Genomic DNA, 11,468 nt, shown 5'->3' on the forward strand with positions numbered 1-11,468 from the left:
ATCTGATTGTATCCTAAGTATATATCCATGAAAGAGAGGATCTCATGTCCTGCAGTTGTATCGACTAGCTGGTGGATCCTTGGGAGTGGGAAGCAATCTTTTGGGCAGGCTTTATTAAGGTCTGTGAAATCCACACAGGTTCACCATTTGCCGTTAGGCTTGGGAACCAGTACTGGATTAGAGACCCATGATGGATAAAACGCCACCCTGATGAACCCATTCTCCTTCAGTCTTTCAACTTCCTCTTTTAAGGCTTTCGATCTATCTTTATCGAGCAACCTTCTTTTTTGTTGTACGGGTGGAAAACTCTTGTCAACGTTCAGGACATGGCTGATAACTGCAGGATCTATCCCAGCCATGTCTTTATGTGACCAGGCAAAAACTTCCTGGTTCTTTCTCAAAAATTCCACCAGTGCGTGCTTCGTTGTTGCTTCTAAATTTTTTCCAACCTTTACAACTCTGGTTGGGTCTTTTTCATCAAGTTGGACCTCTTCAAGGTCCTCAACGAGTTCAACATCTTACTCAAAATCCCCAAAGTGAGGATCTAAATCTATATCCTCACTTTGGGCAACACCCTATTTGGTGACTCCATCACCGGATTGGGCTTGTGTATCAATGGTCATCTGCAACCTCTCTGGGGGAGTGCTCTTCATCATTCCTTTCTTTACCTTTGTGATCGAGGCATTGTAGGACTCCCTTGCTTCTCTCTAATTTCCCAACACGCGCCTACCCCTGCGTCTGTTGGGAATTTCATGGCCAGATGCCATACTGAGGTGATGGCCTGAAGGTCAACCAGTATGAGCCTTTCGATTACAGCATTTTACGCCGAAGGACAATCGACTACTATGAAAGTAGCGAGTAATGTCCTGGTAGCAGGCGTTGTACCTGCTGTTATCGGAAGTCTGATTGATCCCGTAGGGGCGAGTCCCTCACCAGAGAAGCCGTAAATTGTCTGGTTGCAGGGCTCCAAGTCCTTGACGGACAAGTTCATGCATTCCAGCGAAGATTTGTACAGGATGTTCACTGAACTTCCTGTATCGACCAATACTCTCTTCACCATCATGTTGGCGATTTGAATGTCCACGACCAGCGGATCAGAATGTGGGAACCGGACATGCTGGGCGTTGCTATCAGAGAAGGTTATTTCACCATCCTCTGATCAAGCCTTCTTTGATGCCCGGTCCTCCACAGTCATCATCTCGATGTCCTGGTCGTGATGTAGGGTCCGAGCATATTGTTCCCTTACTTTTTCGCTGTTTCCCGCGAGGTACAGGCCTCCACAAATGGTGAGTAAAGTGCCAGCTACGGGGTTAGGTTGCAAAGGGGGCGAGCGTTGGCGTGTGGGCGCCTGCTCGTTGCCACTTGGAGCCTCTCGTTGGGAAGTTCCCGAGGCCCGTATGTATCTCCTCAAGTGTCCTTGTCTGATAAGAAACTCGATTTCAACCTTCAGCTGGTTGCACTCGTTTGTATCATGTTCGTAGTCGTTATGATAATGACAGAACTTGGTAGTATCTCTCTTCGAAATATCCTTTCGAATGGGAGCGGGTCTTTTGTAAGGCACACTAGAACTCGTGGCCTAATACACCTCTCCGTGAGACTCAACAAGGGCAGTGTAGTTATTGAACCGCGGTTCATAACGATTGCCCTTAGCGCGTTTATTTTCAGAGGTGGAAGGCTCATTATTCGGCCGCTTCCCCCCATTCTTGCCATTGCCATTGCCGTTCCCGTTGCCATTGGGTTTTGACCCATTGGTGGCTTTGGCGGGCTCGGCAGTTCCCTTATCCTTGCTTGGGGGCTTTCCTTCGCTGGCGATGGCATCCTCGAGCTTGATGTACCGATCAGCTCGATCTAAGAATTCTTGGGTAGTCCTAACTCCATGCTTCCTAAGGCTACTCCACAAAGGTGTACAACGCCTAACTCCTGCAGTTAGGGCCATCATCTTGCCCTCATCTCCCACTGTTTTAGCTCCAGCCGCTGCTCACATGAAGCGCTGGACGTAATCCTTCAGTGGCTCTCCTTCTTCCTGACGTATCTCCACCAGCTGATTCACCTCAGTTAGGTGCACACGACCCGCATAGAATTGCCCGTAAAATTCTTTTACGAACATCTCCCAAGAAACAATGCTTACAGGAGGGAATTTTAAAAACCACCCCTGTGCAGCATCAGAAAGTGTTGCAGGAAAGATCCTGCACCGAGCGTCTTTGGACACTTTCTGAATGTCCATCTGTATCTCAAACTTGTTGACATGAGATACCGAGTCACCATACCCGTCAAAGTTTGGAAGCGTGGGCATCTTAAACTTGCTGGGAGTTTCTGCCACAGTTATCCTCTGAACGAAAGGAGTGCCCCTTCTCCTGTCGTACTCAATATGAGACGTTCTTCCCCCCGAACAGCTGTTGTACTGCTTGGTTTAGGGCATCTATTTGGGCTTGCACGGTGTCAGGAATCGCCGGGGCCTCTGCTGCTGGGGGAATGTACTCATCATGCCGTTCCCGGCGATCATTGAGTACATCTCTTAAATCTTCGTCTCTTTGCCGCTGCTCGCTTGCTCCGAGGCGGTTAAAGACGTTATTTTGCCTGGGCTGCCCCCCAGCGTCACATCTCTCGGATTGGTCTGCCCTAGGTGGTGGGCTTCTGCCCCTACCTCTCTCTCCATTTCTCCGACTGGCATTTCCTCTGCCTGAGTCGGCCTCATTGTAACCATGGCCATCTCTAAACCTTGATAGGCTATGGTGGGATCGACTGTCCCCTCGGTTGCCTCCTCAGGCCGGAACTTCCCGAGCGTTAGAGGGTGGCCTGCGTTGGTTGGTAGGTCCCCGTGCATTATCATGCCGTGGGGGGCCCTGAACCGTAGAGCTTATCTCTGAGTTCTTTCTGTTTCTAGAAGGACATTGCCCCCTACTCGGTGGGTTCGGCTCTTCGCCTCTGTGGCGTCTAGGACTACGGGGCTGCTGCCCGGCGGCCCTATTCTACCTTGGCTGCGGGGGATTACCCCGACCAGCCTGGGATGGAGGCTGCGCTTCAGGATCCCTTGGTGGGATATCATCCTGAGGCATTGGTGGCTGCTCGGGCCTTTGTAGGCTCGAGGGTTGGATCGACGGGCTAGGATTGGGACCCTTTTGGGGTGGCCCATTTGCAGGTTGATCAGGCTGTGAGGTAGGTGCAGCTTGATTCCTAGCCAACTGCAGGGCTGCTTCGAGGGCTGCCATGGCCTCCCTTTGACGACGGTCCATCTCCGCCTGTCTTTCACTCAGTTCCTGGCACTGTCGCTCAATCTCTTGTTGTTGCCGCACCATAATTTCAGCAGCACTTTCTTGGCTGGCCCTCAAATTGGCCAGTTCATCCTGCAATACCCCCAGGGTATTTCTCAGCGTCTTGGAATCCAATTCTTCCTCATCAAATTAAAAATGTGGCTCATTTTCAGCCATGTTTGGAGGAGGAGGAGGCGGTTGAGATGGTGCCGCGCTAGCCGCCTGTCTAATCTTCTTTGTTGTTTTCGCCATTACTATATCAACGATTTCGTATCAAGCTATCAATGAAAGCACCAGAATGTTGACCCTCGTTTTGGTCAACTGACACGGAGTCAAAAAGCTTGATGTGGATAGATTTATTGGAATGAATATAATGACAAAAACAGTAAAGGACATAAGAAATTATAGTGGTTCGACCCCAAGAACTGGTAATGACCTACGTCCACTTAAGCTATTATTGATATGAGATCTCAAAGGGGTGATCAAAGAACTAGGGTTCTCCGAGTTTCACAAACCTGAGAGAGATCAATAGTACAATCGTAATACAATAGCTCTAATTCTCTTGTAAATATGTAATTTTAATTAAGAAAAAGCCAAAAAGTCCCTCCCTTGAGCTATCTTTCTCTATTTATAGGCTTAAGGAGGATTACATGAATTTGTTACATATATTCTCTCCTAATTAATCGGATAATCAGGAATCATTGGAGATAATCTCGAAGTTGATTATGATCTCTACAAGATTATCTTGAAATATCTGGAATGTACGACCATGCTGGTCGTGATAAAAACTCAACTGCCGCGCCTGTAATGTCTTACTGGTCGATACTCTAACAGAACTCTGCCAGGTGTCAGCCACGTGTTCAAAAATCGCCTGCCATGTCATCCGTGCCTGTTTTTTGGATAACAATAACAAACATAAATTTAATAGTCATAACAAAGTTTTGAGAACAATACAAGTAAAAGAAATAATTCAAAAAACATATATTAAATAGTCATAACACAAAGTTTTGAAAGCAAGTACTTCAAGTTTAAGTCATTTAAGCATCATACTTATACTAGAGTGACAACATCATGTTGATACTTGAGCCATTTAAGCTTGACCTCAAGTTCTTTCAATGAAACAAAAATCTCTCTATTCTCTTTCACTGTAAACAAGCGAGTTGTAAAGAAATATAAGTTGCTCCCAACCTCAATTCTAGGCAAAGAATCTAGCACTTTCATAACTTCTGATATACTACTCACATTAGCTATTTCAATAGTTCTACTTCTAGTCTCCATGACATTAACAAGGCAGCCAATTTGTTCAAATATCATTGTAGACCCTCCCTTCTTCATTTTTATTTTTTATTTTTCCACTTCTTTATTTTGTTTCTCAAGCAGCTCAGTTGATCTCATGTTATTTCTCTCTTCGGGCAATATATCAATATTAGGCATCTCTGGCTCATCATCATTACTCTCAAGTTGTTCATATAAGGTTTCGTTATCATTAAAAAAATTAAGACTTATGGAATTATTCTAGATGAAGGTGTCCAAGCATACTCGCCTATAGCAACAATGTTCATGAAAATCCTATCTAACTTTTGTTCTAACTTTGGTTCAATTTCCCGAATACGAAACTTTGCAGCATTGGGGTGACTCTACAAAAATAATTTTGTTAATTAAATGTAAAATTCATAAAACAATATTTTAATTTAATAAAAATATTTAACAAGATTTACATGTACCTTTAATTTACTATTCCACCAATCTTCATATGCATCAATTGTATTCTTTTTTATATTCCATCCTAAACTAGTTTATTTGCCAGGGAGTTGCTTCCAAAGCTTCCAATAATTTTTTAACCCATCCCACTTATTTTTTAGTTGGGCTCTTGTATAAACTCTTCCAGTTGCATTCATTATATTTGTTATCTAGTTTACATGTCAACTTTTTTCTTGATATGTAGTAGCGCAATGTCCATCGTCAACCTCTTTGATACAAAAATCCAAGAATAGATTCATTGCCTCAGGATGCCATACTGCTTTACATCGTGGTACGTCACTCTCATTTTAAATACAAGTATTTTTTTTATTCTCCATCTAATTAAAATAAAATAATAATTAATGATACATGTACTTAACTATGTTTTATTCTAATTTCATTACTAAAAGATTCTATAATTCAAAACAATACTGAACTTAAAAAAATGAGGCACCATACATGTATTAACTATCTTAATTAATCATTTTGATCCTAAGAAAAATGGAAATCATTTTTACAAATCCTAGGCCAAAGACCAATTTATCATCTCTATAATTCTTGTTGTTCATGTACAACAGTTTACCTTGTATCTATACTATGATTTTAAAGCCTTATCATATAACTTATCTTACTGCTACTATTGACAAGATTGTTTAATTGTTCAAGCTTTGATCAAAATTGTGAGAGCACCAAATTGTTATGAATATATATAATAAATAAAACAAATGCATAAAATTCATTGCACCAAATATATATATGTGTTATACTAAAATAAGTACATGTCATCAGGAATAATAAAAAAGAAACTTCACAGTTTCATAAATATACATGGCTCGAAAACTCATGGCTAAAAAGAAATATAAAAAAAATAAGAAAAACATATATAAACCAAATTCAATTAATGAAAGATAGCATATTAGAGCTATCTTATAGATAGCATAAACGGTTCACAAAAATGGAATGATATGATAAGTACTTACCAGTGATGAGTATGAAAATTTGGAGGTTGGCGAGAAAGAGGGTGGCTGGTGTCTTATTTTATGAGAGATGAAATATGTCGAGATAAAACAGAATTCTAAAATTAAAGTGGGTAAAATGAGAATTTTGTAATTAGAATGAGGGTAATTTGGTCCAATAAAATATTTATTAAACTAATAAATTAGCTTCCCATAAAAACTAAATCCTAAAGTTGGGGTGGTCCAACTTTGGCTAAAAGCTGAAACTTTTACTTAAATTCTTTTAATTTTACCAAACACTAATCAACTCATAACTTCTCCAAAAAGTGTTTTTAGCTTTTTTAAAAGCTCTCCCAATCTGGCACTTAGTCTCTTTTAATTCCTACATTTTTTTAAAATATCATTACATGTTACAATATATGTGTACATTAATAGTACAAAATATATTGCAATTCTATATACAATTCTCCAATTTGACACAACCTACCAGGAACTCGGGTTCGAACCATTCATTTCTTTGACAAAGAAGGGTTGCCTCCACCACCACGCCAGCCAAGCGATGGTTTACTTCCTACAATTGTGATTAGAGATTTTTGGATAAAGTTGTCTAAAAATTCAAATTAATTGGGGTGACATTAGTTTTACACTACATAAAAATATAAAATATATAGGAAAATTTGACTAGCAATGCGTCATGTGTATCCCCAATATAATAATATTGTTGGGATTAGTGCCCTTTAAAGCATATGTTTTGAACAATGTTTTATCAAATAAATAATTAAATAAAATTTTGCATATATGGTTTGTTTATTATTATTATTATTAAAATAGTATTATATGAATATCAGAAAGTTCCCAAATTCGTTATTGTGACTACAATCTTGTATTGATACAAAATGATTAAGATTGTAGGGAACGAATTTAAACAGTTCGCAGTAAAACAAAGTTATACAGAATCTTTGGATTAAATATTGTAGGTATGGTTTACTAGTATTATGAATACATGCAATCTAGATCCGGATTAATTATGTAGTAGGACATCTTAGTGAATGTACTTTGTATAAAGTGGTTATACATGAACATGACCCGATATGTTATTAATACTTAATAATATCATTTACTTTATAAGTATTAATTAAACATATCAATAAGATGATCATATACAAATTGATCTTGATCCTGAAGTTATTATGAACTCATGTTTATGTCATATGAGTTCTTTGATTCACTCGTTATGGTTTGTCATAATGATCAGACTGAAAACTTTTGTTTTGGGAACTCATTAATGTAAATGGCTGGGGACATAATATACAGATATGAAATCTATACTTTTCCAGGTCGAATTGAATAATGGTTCTCTTAAGGGTTGACTTTTGAAACTGAAAGGTTATTGAGCTCAAATTCATAAATCTGTTTATGAATTAACCTTCACTAGTAAAGTTAATGGTAGTTAAGGAAACAAGATATAATTATATAGGTTAAACAATGATTAATTCCTACTTTAATTATGAATAATTAATAGAAGATTGAATTGTATGTATTGATTAAACCGATGGACACTTTTTATATGTTTAAAAGTACGCAATAAATAAATGTCTATAATTACAATAGTACAATCTCATATTTTTAGTGGAATAATATTGAGATTAATAAATTAAGGTTATTATATTAATGATTTTTAATTAATAATCTAAATTTATTGGAGCTTGAAATTATAGGTCCATAGGTCCCTGAGATAGCTCTATCAACACTATTCAAGGTAAGAGTTGAAATTTGGAAAAATATGGAAAATGACATATTTTGAAAAGATTTGTTCTTCAAGATCAAATATGTAAATGAGACAAATTAATTAATTAATAAATTAAAATTTGAAATTAATAAATAAATTAATTATATTTTTTGAAAATGATTTTTTAAATAAAATGTTATTTTCGAAAATGGTATTTAAATATTAAGATAATTAATTTTGCATTAATTGATTTTATTTATTTAAATAATGTGAAAATGTATTTATGATAATTCAAATTGGATTTGAATTTGAAATGATATTTATTCTTTAATTAATCTGATAAATAAGTTATCAGGTTTAGATATTTTTGAATAAATAAATTGTTAAATATATTTAAAAGAAAATTGGTTGTAACACATCCCTAAAAGATAGGGATGCTACACGCCAGCCGCACCCTGCTACACACAGTCTCGGAGCCTCTGTCGCGCCCACCCGAGCCTCCTTGCTCCCATCGCGCCTTGAATTCCCTGCTACCTAGTGTGCCCAGCCGCACCTTGCTGCCTTGCATGCCCGAGCCTTTGCGGCTTGGTGGTTTGGTGGCTCTTTGAGCCACCCCACCAAGCCGAGCTCGAAAATTACAAACCTAACTCACTTGGCTCCTTACCCGAGACCTAGAGTGATTATCGACTTCCATGAATTTCTGGGCTTGGCCCAAATTGTTAATAGGAATTTTAAAATTCTAATTAAATTTTGAATTAACTGGCCCAAGTTCATAATTGTAATGCCCTGGTAACCCCAAGAACAGTTACGGTGAACGGTGAACCGAAAATTTGACCCGCTACCCGAGTCCTTTGGTTAAAAACGTGTTCTAGGTGTCATTAACAGGTTAAGGTGGAAAATTCAATAAAAAGGAAATGATATATTTTATTGAATACATAAAATTTTTCATGGTCCAACAAGAACATTTACAACTCAAAAAGGTCATTACTATATCAAAATATCAAACCCGCCGACCTAAGCGGCAAAAATAGGGTAAACCCCCTAGTTCCTCTGAGAACTCCTTGGCCGTGGTGGTCAAGCGGCCGCACATGTACACATCACCACCTAAGCTCTCCACTCAAGGTTGGGTGAGCTTTTCTTTCCCTTTACCTACACCACATAGCACCCATGAGCCAAGGCCCAGCAAGAAAACACAATAAAGCATGATATAATATCAACAATGATCATAATAATCATTCAGGACCATCATTCCAAACAAATAGGTGACAATCGCAAAAGTCACAAAATTGGGTCTAGCTCCCTTTATCCTTGTGACGATAAGGTCATCGGAGATTAATAGATAAGTGAACTTTAATCAAATTGAACAGGATAGGTGCATGGTGACTAGTCACCAAAATAACCTTCCTCATGACCGTAGGGCCATAACCTTGGAACAACGTTCCCTAGCCATGTGACAAACAGTCACCTGGGCCTTATGCCCTGGCTCTAGGTAACTAGTCTTAGACTAGTCAAGCGCTTATAAGTTCATCGACCTTTGGGTCGGTCCAGCGTTAATGCCTTAGAGCCATTCAACGCTGATATCAATTAGATCTAATCTTCATTCGGCCTTGCGTTCAAGACGCTTATGCCGGTTCTGACTCTTAGGTCCGTGTCCCTGACTAGTCAGTGCCATATACAAGTAAACAATATTCACTAGCATTTAATATGCAATCCATGTCCACATTTATCAATCAACATGCCTCATTAACAATCACGCATGTCATATATACATAGGGTGCAGTTTTCTTACCTTTGGTTCGAGTGAAAATTAATATAAGAACGACCCTTGAGAACGATCAATCTTTTAATTTCTTGACGGTCACCTGGTCATAACCAAATTATAGGATTCATCAATGAAAATGAATAATAAGGGGTCCCAAACCAAAACCTAGCCTCCGAGACATCAAATCCTACTAAACCGAGTAGTAGGATCGATCCCGAGGCCTAAGGCTTGAATCCCCAAGCTAAAAACTCATTTCTAGCCAAAAATGCCCTATGGGCCGCGGCCCTCCCTAGCCGCGCCACGGCTCACCCCACAAACAGAGGCGGCCCTTCCCAGAAATTAGCACGGGCCGCGGCTCACCATAGCCATGCCGCGGCTCATTACGCAAAACAACAAGGAACCAGATTTTTCTCCCCTACGATTTCCCCTGAAACTAACCCTTCAAACCAATCCCAAACATCAACCTAACACCCAATTCAACCCCTAAACTTCATCTACAACTCACCCTCATCAAAACCCAAGTTAAACACCAACCAAACTTCCACTAATTCCAACTAACCACAAAGAAATCACAAGCTAAAACTTAAACCAAAACAGAGTAAAACCAAAAACTAATGGCTGAAACTCACCTCAAACTTGAGATTAAACCCCTTTCAATGGGTGAACCAACTCTATAAACTCAACTCCTTGATTTCATAGCTTGATTCCTCAATTTGAGCTCAAAAACTCCAAAGGAAGACAATGAGAAGGTGATGTACGGGAAGGATAAATGAGGGCTCTGTTTTTGTTCTGTTCTTTTACAGCCAACCAAAGTCTTATATAAACCCAAGCTAATGACCTTAATGCCCCTTGGTCATTTAAAGTTTCTAGAGTCTCCCCAAGGGTAAAATTGGTATTTCCCACCTATCTCGTTAATCATAATTAACGATTTCCAATTCCCGCTAATCTCAATATTCCCAAATACCAAATATTCTTATCCCGTTACCCTCTAATTCCCGGTAACGCTCCATTCACCAAAACACCCTGAGACTCACCCCGCGCCCCGAGCTTAAGCCCGTTATGACCAAACCGATCATTTATATTTAAAGATCGTCTCATGCCGAATAACTCGAACCAATCCAAATTATAATGTGGCCTCACAATATATCATTGACATGCAACCAAATATACAATTATGCCCTCAACGGGCCAAATTACCACAATACCCCTGTAAACAAATGTGGACCCACGTGCATGCATTTAACACCATATTATAATATAATTCTCATAAACATGCATATATATTAATTTAATGACATAATTAAACAAGTATGGCCCTCCCGAACAACTATTCACGCCATTAAACTCATCGGAGAAATTTCGTCCTCGAAATTTACTTGAATAGCTCGGGATACTGACTCTGCATATCTGACTCCAGCTCCCAGGTTGCCTCCTCAACCTTGCTGTTCCTCCACAATACCTTAACTAAAGGTATCGTCTTATTCCTGAGAACCTTGTCCTTTCTATCAAGTATCTGAATTGGCTACTCCTCAAAGGAGAGATCTGGCTCAAGCTCCAGATCTTCATAACTCAAAATATGGCTCACATCAGATACATACCTCCGAAGATCTGAAACATGGAATACATTATGTACAGCTGACAAAGCGGGAGGCAAAGCCAATCTATAAGCCACCTGACCAATCCTCTCCAGAATCTCAAATGGACCTACAAACCTAGGACTCAGCTTGCCTTTCTCCCCAAACCTTCTCACGCCTTTCCATGGCAAGACTCTGAGGAAAACATAATCTCCTACCTGGAACTCCATGTTCCTGCGCTTGGGATCTGCATAACTCTTCTGCCTACTCTGAGAAGCGAGCATCCGAGCTCTAATCTTCTCAATGGCCTCACTGGTCCTTTGAACTGCCTCAGGACCTAAGTATCTCCTTTCACCTGTCTCATCCCAATGAATGGGAGATCTACACTTCCTACCATACAACATCTCATAAGGTGTAACTCCAATGGTAGACTGATAACTATTATTGTAGGAGAAC

This window comes from Humulus lupulus, chromosome 8, assembly GCF_963169125.1.
Source record: "Humulus lupulus chromosome 8, drHumLupu1.1, whole genome shotgun sequence".
NCBI lineage: Eukaryota > Viridiplantae > Streptophyta > Magnoliopsida > Rosales > Cannabaceae > Humulus > Humulus lupulus.